This window comes from Triturus cristatus, chromosome 4_1, assembly GCF_964204655.1.
Source record: "Triturus cristatus chromosome 4_1, aTriCri1.1, whole genome shotgun sequence".
Taxonomy (NCBI): domain Eukaryota; kingdom Metazoa; phylum Chordata; class Amphibia; order Caudata; family Salamandridae; genus Triturus; species Triturus cristatus.
In genome coordinates this window covers 203,442,461-203,459,392 of record NC_140585.1, presented here as the reverse complement: position 1 = coordinate 203,459,392, position 16,932 = coordinate 203,442,461, and the positions used below count along the sequence as shown (strand labels likewise).

The following is a 16,932-nucleotide window of genomic DNA, read 5'->3' as shown; positions in this document are numbered from 1 at the left end:
TAAAGTAAACAATTATGACTTGACGGGGATTACAGCATGGCCACATGGATTCTTTTGTTATAAATACACAACTACTTCTTTGTATAGGCAGAGGAGCACCCATCTGATACTGCAGGGTTACCATATGTTAAATTCCAGCTTAGCTGTTTCCTATTCACCAACATGAGGGATGTTCAGCTCTACAGCATGATGGGCAGCCTGATGACACTTACCCAGAGGTAACAGGGAATTAGTATACCCTGGCAGGGATTTGGCAGTCCACCCACCCTTTGGAAAACTAGGTTAGGGAGCACTAGGTAGGAGTACAACTATACACAGTACTTATATGCCTGCATATATTCACTGTCTAAGCACAATGGTGGAAATATTCCTCATTTTAACTGTTCCTGTAATGCTAATTACACTAATCTGTTTTATTCTACTGAATTTCACAGAGCATGTATTTTACACAAGAATCATAACGCTTCAATAAATATTGAAAAGCCTTGTTGAGAATTTCTTTTATGTTTCTTTGGGTACGCATGAAAAACCAAACAAAAGGGTTCTAGATGTATTTCTGCAATTTCCTTGAGGGAACCAGGTTTTCATGTTCTACGGTTGTACACTCATGTGTTGCCCTGCAGGGTTGGGGCTACTGATGGTGCAGTGTGGCTGGCAGGGACAAAGGCCACCAAATACTGAGGGTGTCCGTGGAATCAGTCTGGCTCAATCCTGACAATGTATGTTGTCTAACAAATGCACAGTTTTACTGATTGAGGTTCGAGCGGTACGACATGGCACTTCAAATATTAGAGTTTATGCTCTTATTAAAGGATCACCTGGGTAGTTTTCTTTTGTGTACCCAAAGACCCAATATCACCTATTAACAGGATACATCCTTGGTGTTAGGGAATAATTCTCTTCAGCTGAGTAGATTAAGTTCTATATATTAGCGTGAACCTTTCAAAGGAACTCCGCATAGGAGTACCCTCTTTGAATCTACATATCAAAATGTTTGAAATGGGTGAAGTGACTACCAACATACCAGGTAATGACAGACATAAGGTTACACACATTTTGTTACAACATGGTCTGCCATAGACAGGTGGAGACGTTGCCTTCATGGTGGAAGCTCACAAATTATTTAGGACGGAGGAATTCTATTCATGTATTACAAACCCAGCAGTCAACGCAACTACAAGACTGTTTCACACATACACTGAAGAGAATGCACCTAACAATTACACATCTTAAGAAGCTCTAGAAGTACCATTTATTTACTAATAAAGTTATGCCAGAACTGCATACATTGTACACTGATCTGGCCAAAACATATAGATGTGTAAAACAGTTTGTCGTGTGAACAATGACAATATATCCTGCGAGGGCTGCTCAAGCAGACCAGCCACATTTGGCTACACCAAGCATTAATCCACAGACTATCAATGCTGTTATGGGTTAGAGTTGCACCAGACTAGAGGAATTTCCGCTCTGGACTGCACAAAAAGAAGCCTGCTTGAAGTAATGTTTCCCTTACCGGCCATCAGTAAAAAAACTGAATTCTTACAATTTGCTTGCCAATGAGAATGGCACCCCTGGTGGAGGACTGCACTACATGGGTACAGTGTTTGCTGCAGTATATATCAGAACTCATGGTACACCTTCATTAGATGTTTTGCCAGAAGTGGTTAAACAGATTAAAAATAAGTATGGGGCAGCCCCTGCTCTATATTTTGGATGAAACTGATGGGAATTTTGCCATAGTGTCCACCATTATTTTAAGCAATCTTAAAGGGGAATCAGCAACATTGGCTATACGTCAGCACCTACGGGATTTGGCTTCAGGACAACAGGCACACAAATTATCAAAAATGATTAAAGAAACTTAACCAACAGTGGGTAGAGATAAATTGGGAGCCAGAGCTAGTAGACCTCAAGTTCTGAAAAGGATAACTCCAGGCGAAGCGCCCAAACCTTCCACAAAGAAGAAGTGGGATAATAAGAAACAAAGAAAAGACTAAGTTACGGGGTGAATCTCCTCAACAGGAGGCCACTGAAAAATTCTATAATGCGTATCATTGTGATAGTAATGAAACACTTTACAGGTATCAGGATCCATGTTCAGCTCGTTCTTTTCAGAAGACATTCCAAAAATCCTGGTAGAGGGAGGGACGGTCAGAGCGCAGATCAGAAGAGTATGAGAAAGTGAAGAAGGACTCACAATGCTTCTCTGACTACATAATAAAAATGAAGACAAACCTAAACAGTTAAAACCTCAATACAAAAAGACGAATGTAGCAGGATTTAAGGCAAAGCATGCTACGGATATTGAGGACACTTCTTCTGAGCAGTGAAATGGCTGTGACCATGCTGGACAGTGTGGCAGAAGTCATGATGATTCGCCGGAAGCTGATTGATTGTCTGGTGGCTATATCCAGGTGGAAACACAGGATACTAGGGTCCCACATTGTTTATACGAGATGAGACTCCAATTGAAGGGAGATTACCAAGATACATTAATGTTCTCTTTCGAGAGAAGCTGTCATTTGGCTATGATATTTTCTTGTCTGGAAAGGATTGGCCATCTAATTTTATGATAGATTGTCCAAACAGTGAAACAGTAATTTTACTTGCCTTCTCCTGCCTTGTTACAGAATCATTTAAACATTCATAAACCAAGGAGTGGGCGTTAGCGCTAGCTCCTGTGTTAGATGGATGATGGTTCCCTTTATCATGAAATTCCATTGAGGCCGACCCCACAATCTTAAAGACAATACCCCATTAAAAATAAGGCTAAAGAACAAGTTAGAGAGGTGCTCAGACAACTTGAATATTAAGGTGTAATAGAAAACTGCACCTCTACTATGAATAATCCCATGTTTCCATTTACGAAACGTGATTATTCATATTGTCTAGTATTAGATTAAAGACATCTCGTATTTGATTACTAGTATTAGATTATAGACATCTAGACACAGCTACACATACATTTGCAGTATAAAATGTGCCTGGTGTAGTATAAATAAAATAATACAATCAACCCTAGATATCTTGAATGGATTTTTTGTCAAAATATACTGCGTAGAGGAAGGTATTTTACCACATTTTGCAGGAATGCTAGGTTCTCAGAGAGTTCTGTTGATTGCACTAGGGGTATAAGAACAGCCCTGGGTTATTTTCAGACTGGGTTTCAGAACTTCTCTAAGAAAGTGACAATCAGGTATTTTCCTATGTCGGCAACATCTATTTGACAGATAATGGTGTCACACTTGGCAAGAGTAGATCACAAAGTACTGGGATTTGCTCTCGTGGGCTACAAATGTAATTTTAAAAAAATCAAAAATTGCCCACCTCAATATCCTGTTTCTGGGATACGTGCTGTCAAGTGAAGGCAAAAGCCTTGTGATGCACTCCTTTGAGAAATGGATGCTGTTACAACCACCAAACACATTGAAGAGACTTCACTCCATACTGGGATTCCTAAATGTTGGCAGAACATACATTCCAGGTTACACATAATAGGCCAAATCAATCTGCACCATAATACATCTAAACTTTTCGAGCACACATTGGACAACTGAACACACACTGAAGACACACAAATTTTACGTTCAGTACAAGCAGATATGCTAGCTTCAAGACATTTACACACATGTGTAAACACAACAAACCTATACCTATCCCATATAAATTGCATTTATGCATTAATGCTGAAATGTGTTTTGCCATAACAGAAAACATCCTGACAGCAGTGGAAACTGCTGTGGTGAGAGAGAGAGCATTGGCTCGGGGGAAGCAATAATTTTTGTGTCTCTAGTGCCTGGCTGAGAGGCTGTCACGAAAGCTAGCATTCCTAACACAAAAGCATTACATCCACGATTGATACAGTGGGCCAAAAATCTCACCGCAACCGATATAGACTTCAGATTTGACTCTACACCATAAACACAGGCATTTCTGCAATACGAACATGAACATCCACTGACTAATGGAGTCATGCATCTTGATCAGAATGATTATATAATTTATACTGTTCGTTCTACCCAGCCTGCTGTAAGGACAAAGCACAAATACTCGGCAGCATGTCCCGCCATGTAGGGTTGCATGTAGGATGGAGAATTCCACACTGAGAAAAATAAAATGCAGTTATTTTGGGACTGCAACGCACAGCTGGCAGAACAAAGGGCTCGAATTCCGGCACTGGAGAAGAACACTTGTCATGGACTCATGTAATTCACTCCTTGAGTCATCAGCTTGTAGGGATATGTGTTTTTGGGAATTCCATAGCTGATGAAGCCACAAAAGCAACAGTGTAAACTGCTGCAGTCACTGCAATTACTTGTTCAAGTATGATGTTGTCAACACGACACATTAAGACACTCATCTGCCTAAAGGCTTTCCAGTAAAGTAGTCCTGCCAGTTAAGTGTGCAAAGCATACCATTTATTCATATTCCTGGAGTGGGGGATAGAGTAATACTAAATTCAGATCACAGGTTAGGTTTGATCCTGGGAGCACATGAGGGCTCAGCATCTGCACATGCAGGGGTGCCAGCTACTATTCACTATTGCAGCAACTTTATTGGTGGCCAGGTCTTTACAAACAAACTAGGCACTTTGTCTTTAAATGCTACATCTGCAAGCATATGAAGAGTTCTACAGTAGCACAGCCACCGCAGACACCTCTTTTGATCTCGAGCAAACCTCTGTCTTGTATTTATCTGGACCACTATGGCCCCTACGAATCAGCTGGGGCTTACAAATACATCTTGCTTGCAGTAGATTCCTGCCCTTGATTTCTATGGGTTTGGCCACAGCAATTATCAGACGCTCAAACCATATCAAAGACTTGCAAGTCTTCATCAGGACATACACAGTTGGCACATTCCATTCCAGACCATTGGCTGGGGTTCGCCTCTAAAGCTTACAAAGACACCATTGGAAAATTGGGTGTGACAGTGTAGTACTCCTCCCACTAACATCCAGAGGGAAGTATGGCAGTGAAAAGGAAGAACCGAGACCTAAAGTAGTATTTAGCAGCAAGGGTATCAGATTCAAGTCGCAGTTGGGTCCATCACCTATATGGTGTCTAAAGAGCACTAAACAATCAGCCTAGAAAATCCCAATGAGATCCTGTTTGGGGTTAAGATGTGGGTACCTCGACAGTCCCAGCACAGTGTCGGGAAAAAGACCATTTGATATCAATAAGCATTTGGCTGATATACAGGCACTCAACAGCTTTCACTGCACACAAAACAATATTCAAATAAAATGCACCAACACTGGAGAAGTGAAGGAAGCAATTGAATCCTTAAGATTGGTGAACTGATCAGGGAGAAAATTGTGGACAAGAAAGAATTTGGGTCATCTTACAGCGCACCTGTACCTTTTCTGGCTATTGAAGGTACAGAACTGTACTTCTACCATCTCGTGATATTTGCAAAAACAAGAGATTTGTGTCAAAAGATCTCATAAAACCACATCATGTGGCTGGTTCTACACAGTACCACAACTGAGTCTACTCCAAGCTCCACACAACATACAGAGCTGCCAAAAATAGATCGAACAACCTCCAGCTACTTTGTTGACTTTGATGACTGTTTGTCAGACTCTTTGGTGCCTCTACCACCTCTAGTTCCACCTCTTAGATTGCATGTTTTCTACTTTTGTCTGAAGAAGACGTGCTTTGTTCCTTTATGGCTATAACTGTGGATTACAATGTCATTACTTTTGTGACAGTATTTTTCTTGCTTTTAAATGGGCACTATCTCCCAGAACGCTGAACTGTAAAAATTATGAACTTGGTTTTAACACCACATTCTTCATAACACAAAGTGCAAAAAGACCTTTCTCTGGTGAACATTTCAGCTGTTCTGGTTCCAGATGTAATTGTTTGGGATAAGTATTATACGATATATTCGGTTCTCCTGAACTTTTGCAAATTCAAAGTGTGTTTCACATCTCCTTTAATGATTTTATCACCCCTAGTACCATCTCCGATGATTGGGACATTGATACAGTGCAGGAAATGCTGAAAGATCTTGAATATTCCACGGCTTTTAATTCCAGGGAAATGTACAAAGGCATTTATAACTATGATGTAATGTGCTCTTTTCAGCATTATGGTGATCCTTTCTTGTACAAAGAAAGTGCACCATGTGCAGTATTCAATTAAGTGCAATGGGAACACTGCCAAACACAACCACGGGGTAGCTCACAAAAGTTTGCACAGAAGTTTGTGTAGTTCCCTAGTAACGATACAACGAACCAACTTTCTTATTATTATAGGTGTGCACCATCTCCAGCCAAGACAATTATGCTCACTAATGGAAAGCTGGATCCGATTGTCCACATAAAGGTTTAACTTTTGGAGGGACACAGTTGAGTTAAAAACAATTTTGGGAACGAAAGATTGGCAGGTTCAGGGGATTGAGGCATTATTCAGAGCATGCCAGATACCACAACATATAATTTTCCTGAACATTTTTACTACACCTAATAATCCTGCATTTGCATGTTTTGTGAACTGGCAACAGTTCAGAAATTACACAGAGGAAACATTAGGCACCATGCTTCGCAACGGTTCATACAACTCTTTAGGGACCAATCAAACAGGATGATTAGCTCGGCCATTAAATACTAACGGGTGTCATACACGTTTCCTGGGGGACTCTGAAGGGTTTAACATCAGCAGGCTTGACCCAAGTAACGTTCAGACACAACACTCCGGGTTTTGGGAAGTTTTGCCTTCATTGGGTAATATCTACAACATTGCCGCAGGTGAAACAACTCTTGTCCCTTCATTCTGATGATGTGGGACTACAGGATCTTTTTCACTAAGTCCTCGAAAAGTAAGTCAAAAGCTCTTCTTGTGTGCAATTTACAACGACGTGAGGAATGTTTCCCAGCAGGAGGCTGCTGAGGGACTGCAAGAGATTGACAGAGCAAATTCAGAAAGCGCCCCTTCAGTAGTTTATAATGGTATGAGTACATTGTCCACCAGGATAGGATATACTCTCTGGGTAACATTGTGTCATCTGCGATAGACATCATACAGAACAAACTGGCCTCAGCTAAGAACAATTATGTTATTAAGCTGAACTTCGCAGAAACTCTGTTCCAGTCACATACCATGGCGACACCTTAATGCCACACGCTTGTTTTTACCTTACAATCTCACAAAGCAACAGATAATCAAGGCAAAGAGGGACACAACGTACACTATGTTGCCCCTAGAGAAGTTAAAAAAGTTACCATTTATTGTTGCAGAAATACCTTCTGCGGATTGGATAATCATGGGGTTTATTTCTCTGCCAATATCGACATTCCACTTTTAATTCTATTTACAGTACCATCAAGTAGGCAGATATGAGGCTCTAGGAAAGGGTATGTGCATAAATCATAGAATTCACCTTTTAAATATTGGCGTAGGAATGGCAATACTTGGGTCTTTCTTAGAAGTAAAACTGCGAGAATACTTTAGGACATTCATTAGTGCCCAGAGAAGTTTCACTTCGTGGCACATGTACTGTATCAAAGGCAAATTGTTCCTGCTATCTGAAGAGTTCCCCAGCTGCAGTGATACATGGGGCCTTCGAATTGCTCTCAAACTGGAGTTATTTGATTTTGAACGATCAATGCCTGCCGGGAATCTTCAGTTGTGATGTGTTGCAGGCACGTTTTCTTTCCACCTGCCTGCACTGTTAGGGAGGTGATGGTTTGGCCTTCAATAAAGCTTTCAAACATGCACTTTGGTGCTTTGAGCAGACTGAAAGCCCTTACTGTATTAGAAGGATGTGGCCTTAACATCTGCAAAGGAGATGCTTGATTTTCAAGTTGCAAGGTCCCTACTTCACACTAATTTCCTATTATATTGTCAGGAGCTCATGCACTGAATATTTTACATATCTAGTAAGGTGGGAGTAGCACACTTTTTAAAGAAAATAGTGATTCCATCATATATACACTCAATGCTGGGAAGCATTTCTGGAGGTCTCCTTCTGGTCCTGTTCCTAATTGTCAGGATGTTGCTCTTCCTTTTCCTGTTCAGCAATGAATGTCCAACCTAGAAGACAAATGGAAATAGCACTTCTGCATGTGCTCCTCCGTCGTGAATGTATGATATGGTGTTTTGGCGCACTCTTGCTTCAGGAACTAAACAAACACTGGTTTGTGTCCTTAAGGCCTCTGTGGCCACACTGTGTGCATCTCATATTCCGCTGTCTTCTGTGGACTTTCAATTGTGAACAGGATTTATGCCTAGGAATGCATCTGATTCCTAGAACTTGTTGATGGTCCAAACCTAGGATCCCATTAAGGGCCCACTTATGCTGCTGTCTCTTGCGCTTGCCGTTGCTTCTAAAAGCATTTTAAGAGCCCTCCTTGATTGCTTCTGCTCCTAGAGATCTGGATTGTGTCTTGGCTTCTGCAGATCTCGCACTGTCTAGTCCTCCTTCGGTGGCTGCTCTACTGGATGGATGGAAACATGTTTGCTCAATAGATATGATTCAATGGTTACCTCTGAGAACATTGTTTGCAGTAGCTGGGAAGAGAAATGTTTGGTCTACCTCACAGAACATATAAACAGTCAAGGAGTTTTGGTTCATGCGACACCATTTAAATTTGGCTTTATTTCAATGCTAAATAGTTTTAAAATATATTTTAATAGCTTTTTACTGCTCAATTAAATCCTTTTTAATGATTTTAAGTGAAGGCTTTCTCTATGCTCCTTGCTATTAAAGAAACATGATGATTTATATTGATTAATCCTTACATTTTACCACTTATCTAGCGATAGCTTTAACTGACTTTCATGTAAGGAGTGGGAGTCACGTGGTATGGATAGATCGAGTGAGAAATGCTGCAATTTTACACACTCATGTTTTTTAAGTTGCCCTCTCTTTTTCATACATTTGCATGCATGACCATATAGAAGTAGATTCTCTGAAACCGCACTGCTTACATTTCCACTTTATAGGCACACTATCACAATACCTTCAACATTCAGTACAAGGCATAAAGTTCACTGCACAAATATTATTTGTGTTATTATCCGAAAGGTAACAATGCTATCCAAAAAGAATAAACAATTATGGCCTGACAGGAGTTGTGACATGTCCACACATGTTCTATTGGTATAAATACAAAACCACTTTCTTGTTTAGGTAGAGAAGCACTCCGATGATACTGCAGGGTTACACTATGTTGGAATTCTTGCTCAGGTCATTCCTGCATACCAACACAAGGTTGTCCAGGTCCAATCTAAGACAGGCAGTCTGATGACACTCCCCCATAGGTAATGTGAAGTTAGTCCACCCTGGCACAGATTTGGCAGAACACTCACTGTAGGCAAACCTAGGGAATAGAGTGCGAGGTAGAATTACAACTATACAAAGTAATTGCATGCCTGCATATATTCACAGTCTTAGGTCAATGCTGGAAATTTTCATTCTTTTTAATTGGATTCTGCTCATGCACAGAACTATGCGCAGGAAACCAGGACCTCAGTGAATTGCGGTGTACCAAAAACTCACCTCAGTACCCAGAACCCCTATCCGACTAGCATCAGTCTCTCATTCGCTCTCCGTATCATCTCCAAGCTACCAATGATTAGACAACCCAGAACATGCGACTTAGAGTACTCTCAGGAATGGTGGGAATCAGAAATACCTGTTTGTTATTATTCTCATACCAGTCCACAAGAGTAATCAGAGACACAGTAAAGTTTAAAATGTTTATTTTATAAACTACATGTCCTAAGATGCAGTACTTTGGCTAACATAAGCAGACAAATGATTAAGAATAAAACCATCAGCATTGTTACAATACCATAGAAAATGAAGGGAGAAATCTTGTTACAAATGATAGTGGAATACAACCACCCTCCCTTCGCTAGTAGCTAGTATTATAAGACTAATAGAAGGTCTCTAGGTTTGAATGGGGAACCCCACACCATAAATATCAGCTTAGGTGAATCACATCACAGGATCAGCTTTGCTCTGTGTCTGGAAAAAGTCTTCTCCAAAGTGAGTATCGCATGCATGCAAACTGCAATATTAAAGGCGCTCGAGTTTCAGATATTTGCAGCTGTGTGCATGTTATGGCTAGAGAGTGGGCCGATCAACCTGAATTCAAAAGCATACATTGTTTGTTGGCCCTGACTGTTTCTGCACACAATGTTCAGACCAAGGTCACGGTGCACATCTAGGGATGTGAACAACAGGCCGTTCTCATGTGAAGAAAAGGCAAGCAGGCAGTTTTCATATAATAACATCTATCTGCAGTGTCGTGTGCAAAAGCAGCAAAAGTGGCAAGATGGCATTTTAACTTCTAAGACGCTTATGCTAACATAGCAATGTGTGTACCTGGACCTCCGTCTCCACTACAGTTCTTGTAATGATAGTTATATTCTACTATATTCTACTAGATATCGCATAGCACGTATTTTCCACAATAATCACAGTACTTCAATACATATTGAAAAGCCTTGCTGATTATTTCTTTTGTGTTTCTTTGGGTATACATGAGTAACCAAGCTAAAATGTTCTAGATCTGTCACCCCGACATCCTTGGGGGATGTGGCTTGTCATGTTCTAAGTTTTCACAAACATTTATTGCCCTGTGGGGCTGGGGGTACAGATGTTGCACGGTGGCTAGCAGGGACATAGCTCATTATATCTTGAGGGTGTGTACGAATACAGTCTGGCACGATCCTGACAATTATGTTGTCCAACAAATGCATTGTTTTAGATAGGGAGGTACAAGCCATACAGCAGGGTAGATTCATTATTTAAGAGTCCAGCAAATATTTTGCACACTCATTATTGCGTCCCTCATGTTTGTTATTTTTTTCCTTGTGGTTACATTGCATCCTAAAGTTCCATCCTTCTTCCTGATTATTTCTTTATGCTTGTCATGATACCTCTGTATAATATTTTGCTTTCATTTGCTTTCTTTCTATTCTCTGGTCGACTTTTCTTTGCTCTCACATTCATGTACAACGTGTGCAATTGTCCCAATATGGACCAGAATCACACACTCTGCTTCAGGGATCAATTTGAAAGGATCTCTAGTAGACCTTGTACCCTCCAAGGGCACTAACCTCCTGCTCACATAGCACTCTGGTATCAGCAGCCAGGCAGCTGCTGGTGCTTCAGGGCAAGTGGCCTTGATTCTCCTGGGTGACATCCCCTCACCCACCAGGGAGACTAACAGACCTAAGTGCTCAGTCAAATCAGGCAGAAGTTGTGTGGCGTTCCCCACTCTAATGTACAGCTCTCATTTGACAATTTTTGGGGACTCAAGCTCCCCATTAATACATTTCCAGATGCAGATCTGATTTATTGTCTTATTATTTAAAGTTCATGCTGTGGGGATTGTCCACTTTGCAGTGCCCATTCCTCTGTCCTGTCCTGGAAGCAGTCTGTCTGTCATACAGGAGGGACTTCAAGCCTGATAGCCCCACAACACAGGCCATAGGAGTGACTATAGTATCATACCTGAGTATCAGCCTCACTGTCATATGCCTATTAAAATGTTACAAAGGCCTCCAATCTTGCTCTTTATGACTCCTGCGCCAGTTCTATCTCCTTCCTGAGCTGTGCGCAGGTCCCACTGACCAATGACTTTCACATGCTTTTCAAAGAGCCAGGGCTTCCAATTCGGAACCCACAGGCCTCAATTTACTATACCAAAGATAAGCATGCATACATTGCAGCTTCCCCACGCACCCAAACATGAGCTGTACAGTATTACATACTAAAATATATAGGCCAAGGGGCAGTTAGGTCCACAGCAGCAGAAGTTGGCCTCACTGCAGTGATACATGTAAAAAGGCCTATTTACTCTACTGATCAGTATTACACATGCATTGGCAGACCCAATACATCTGGATTTTACTGTCAGATGTTCAGCCTTTTTAATGCTTGTTATATTTTCTCATGGGTTTTATAAAATGCTAATGTTGGGGGTACTGCTGAATCCATGCCAATGTAATACCAAAAGATATAAAAATACAAATATATGTTTTGGTCTCTAAAAGTACACATTGCCATTGTAGTACCTGGCCTTGTCTGCAGGATCATCCCAAACATTTTGCCTTTTTCATTCCACGTTCTGCTGAATTTGTTTTTGTTGGCCTTAGGACACTGCTAACCATTGCTAAAGTGTTGTTACTCACTCCCGTAAATATGGTTTGATTGTTTTACACCTAATTGCCATATTAAATGTACTTATAAGTCCCTTGTAGATTGGTATACCATAAACCCAAGGCCTGTATATTGAATGCTACCAGTGGGTCTGAAGCACTGTTTTGCAATCCACTTCAGAAACACTTTAAAACATGTCCCAGGCCTGTGTTTGCATCCTGAATGAAGTTTTGATCTGCCAGTTTGACTTGGCAATATAACTCCCTTCCATTGACCTTTCATTGCATATAAGTCAAGTTTGATAGTACACATGGATTATTATTATTATTCTATTTCAGGTACCTAGGGGCTTAAGAGGTGAGAGGGTCAACAAAGGTCAGCCCTTCACTGATAGTGGCGAGCTCAGGGGTTTGTGCCATGCAGGGCTCCCGTGTTTCCATCCTTAAGAATGCCACAGACTTGAATGAGCCATCAGGCAGAAGCATGATGACAGTCTGAGCTATGATGGGGTACTAGTTTCCCTTTTCCCTAAGTTGGTTTTTAATACCAAGTGGTATTCCATGTAAATATAACGGTCAGCATATCACATTTGTTTTTAATGTATCTACGTTGCAGGTTATTCCTAGTTAAAGGTGCCTTTCTGAACTTCAGGTGTAGGTCCGCTCTTCATCAGACCGGGTTTTGAAGAGCATGGGGAGTCCTATAATGAGGCATGACACCTGATGGTGTGTGTCAACATTCTGTCACATTTTTGTGTATGTCCTGAAGTAAGCGGCTATTTAAATACATTTTTAAGTGGCTTAGTTGTGTTTAAAACATTTGTGACAGACAGCCAGTTCACCCTTGAGGCCCCATATCCTCTGGTTACCTACCATGTTTAGAGTCCAGGGTTATTTGTGATTTGAGCCTAGCTCTTTTGTGCATGGAGCCTGTCTTGGGTCACATGACTAGGTGAAACTGACAGACTTTATAAATTTCTCCCAGACAGTCATACAATAGAGTGATTAGGTGTGCCAGAATGGGCTATTTTCTGGCAGGATGGGGGCAGAGCTGAGAACAGTCCCTCTTGAATTGGGTGTGCTCTGCCTTCACAAAAAGGACCTGTCACCTACAAATTATGACTGCAGCCAGCTTGGAGCCAGGGCAGGGGAGTCAGAAGCATCTCCCATGTTCCAGAGGAAAGTCACCATGGAATAAAAATATGACCTTTCAACCCACTCTTCAGTTCACTCCTTGACCCGCGGAAGGACTCTCAGAGGACTGCCTGCTGCTGTGCACTCTTCAAGACTGCTTTGATATAACTGGAAGGACTGGTTTGCTGCTTAGAGCCTGCCTTGAACCCTCCAATGCCAGCTGCACTGTTTTCTGGACTCCTGTTTAAAACAACAGGGACACAAAAGGCTCCCACTATCTTTAACAGGACTCACACCCTAGTCAACCAACAACCCAAATTCTCACAGTAGCCCTATGAACTAAACAAAAGCTACATTGTGTGTGAATGTGCATCTTGTGAAAGAGCAGAATGCCTTCACTCACAGTGAAGTTGGACAATGGCTAAAGTTTGCTGACACCTTTGCCCTATGCTGTTTGATGTAGTGGCCAGAATATAAATGTGTTACTTAACTCTTTGTAAGGGAAGTAGCCCTATACCATTTCAAGGGTAATGCTTTGTGTGCCCCTCTTGGTGTAACAATACAATATTTAAGACAGTCTTAGGTTGTAGCAAAGCATCTATGTTGACCCATGACTAAAAACTAGTACCAAGGATGCATCTATATCAGCTGCTGGGGCACACAGGGCAGGGCTGCATGTCTCTCACCATGCAGGGGATTTTTCTGTCCCAACACATGATGTATTAATAATCAGATTATATGTATGAATAGCTCTGTAAATTTTCAATTATCAGTTACATCAATAGCAAAACTTTGAGACAATTAGCAAATGACGTTGTTCTTTAAAGCAATTATGTTAAGATGAAATTAAAAAGGTATTGGTATCATCATATCATCAATGATGTCAATAATTATGCTTTTTAACATGTCATGAGTGATGTCTTATACAAGCTCATAAGCAATGCACAGGACTCAAGTTATGGTCAGTGCACTCAACTTTAAATGACTCAGTAGTTTTTAGGTTCAGTTCAGTAACTGTATCTATCTATCTATCTATCTATCTATCTATCTATCTATCTATCTATCTATCTATCTATCTATCTATCTATCTATCTATCTATCTATCTATCTATCTATCTATCTATCTATCTATCTATCTATCTAGCAAAATAAATCTCAAGAAAGACAGACAGACAGATAGATCAACTGGCAGGAAGGCAGGTAGATATATAGATAGATAGATAGGTAGATAGATAGATAGGTAGATAGATAGATAGATAGATAGATAGATAGATAGATAGATAGATAGATAGATAGATAGATAGATAGATAGATAGATAGATAGATAGATAGATAGATAGATAGATAGATAGATAGATAGATAGATAGATAGATAGATAGATAGATACTTAAAATGATACTATCATCATCATCAAACTGTATTCGGTCATTACGACCATTAAAGTGCAAGGCCACACAGTACAATATATTCAGTGATGCAAACATTGTCATGCTTCATTGTTTAAGCCTAATTGGGTGAGAGTGAAAAGTGACAGCTTACCTACTAAAATCAAAGTTGAGAACTGGAAATGGGCTGATAAATGAATTCCCACAAAGTAAAATCCAACAGGAAATACATAAAAAAGCCCATGCCTATGATTTAAAAGTCCAATAGTGCATGTAAGATTTTAAAATGTAAAAGTACAATTCTCCTTTATCTTTATAATTAAGTCAGTCGGGTAAGATCTCAAATCTAAAACAGCAATTCATGGTAAATAGTACTTTGCTAAATCCGTGGGCATAAAGGTAGGGACCTAGGTGGGAAAGCCTTAAAAATACATAAAGTGCAAATGCATAACGTGCAAAAATACAATATTAAATACATGTTTGTATACACCGTATAAACACTAGATACAATTTTGGGGTGAAAAACTCAATTGTTGTGGACAGCGGAACCTTCAAATATAAGCAACAGTTTGGATAGTGTGTTTTAGTGCGGCCTATTGCATTTATCGTAGTTCACCCATGATGGAATCTTATAAGGTATTTTGCAGATGCCCCGTGGACAGGTTCTCAATAGTTTAGAGACGAATCCTGTAGTTATTTATGCCAAGATTGTCAAGTAAGACTGTTGGTAATCTGGGTTGGGTGTGTGATGTGATCTGAGGGTGTATGTTAATCGTTGTTTGTGCAGGCCTCCTAATGAAGCACATTTTCCCCAGAAATGTGGCCACTGCACAGATTACTAATGGCCTTGTATCTGTTCTGAGGATGCTTCTTGATGACATCAGGTTCCCATTTGTCTACAGGCAGGGGCTAGCCATTTAAGTCTTGGGGATTTGTATGTTGCACTAGCGAAGAGGATGTGTTTGGTCTTCTCTTTAGTCTCAGAGCAGCATGGACCAGTGGCGTAATGAAACTTGAGGGGGGCCCCTGCAAAACACATGGAGGGGGCCCCCCGGGTGGCCCGGCCCACCACCTACCACTTTGCCCCACCGCCCAAAATTCTGGCATATTTCGATTTGAAACCTCCAACATTTAAATGAAATACCTCTATATTGTCTTTCTCGAAGTTCTAATGAGAAAGTGGGAAACCCTCTTAACATAAGCTACGCCATTTGTAACTATAATGTCAAAAGCAGATTATTTAACTGAGGCAGCAATCAGAACGATGTCAAGGAGCGATCCTATTGTCTCAGGAACTGCCTATGGGTGAAGAATAACTAGGAAGGGTCAGAATTAGATTTGACATTAATGGACACTAACATGAAACTTTGAAAGCCTAACCCAAACCTGGAATTCCATAAAATCTCAACTGACAACCAGTGGTGGCTGGTGACATTTGAAAATGGTGAGGCGTAAACGTGTGGGAGAGCACCATGGCGAGCAAGCGCAGCGAGTGAGCTTGAAACATTAAAGGGGGATTGGGGGGTACTCCGCCAGATAATTTTTTTTAAAAAGAGTGGATAAATGGTGCATTTTCAAGCAAATGTGAGAAGCAAGAAGGTTAATAAAGGAATTGTGAAAGTGATGTTATTACATTAATAAAGGCATGTCATATAACAACAACATGGTAGCTGCTTTTTCAGTATAACCACAGAGCTTCATAACAAACTTCAAGATACAATGCAGAGAAGCTCACACATTTTTTTAATTTAAACTGCAAACAACTAAACAAACAACTAAACAGAAACATTCAAGAAGAAATATGATTAACGTATTGTTCACTTTCAGTAGACAAAATCAGCAGTCCATCTGCAGTTCAAAAAGTGTTAATCTTTATATAGCGGGAACGCGACCCGAAAGTATTAGTGCGGCTGGCTTTACATCAGCGCGCCAGTCAGTACACACGGAGGACACATTCGGTATCAGTCCATATCCTCCCTGAAGTCCTCATACACACAAAGTCAAGAACTGACTAGCGTGCTCATTTAAAGCCAGCTGCGATAATAATTTCGGGTCGCGTTCCCGCTATATAATCATTAACACTTTTTGAAGCACTTCAAAGAGTGTGTTAACAAAAAAGTATTTAGTTCATTTCATCACGGACTTTGAGAACTCACTAACAGTGTTAATAGTGAGTTTGCAAAGTCCACAATGGAACGTAATACACAGGGTATCACTGGAAAGAACTACATACTTTTTTGTTAGGCACGGGGAGATTAATGATTTTTCCCCAATTCCCATTATCACAGGA

The 16,932-nt window shown here is 40.6% G+C and overlaps 1 protein-coding gene across 1 annotated transcript in view; it reads left to right on the top strand.

The window, feature by feature from the left end:
* LOC146854040 (alpha-N-acetylgalactosamine-specific lectin-like) overlaps nucleotides 1-16,932 on the top strand; it is a 224,077-nt gene that overhangs the window by 83,506 nt on the left and 123,639 nt on the right. The gene's annotated exons all lie outside the window — the stretch shown is intronic.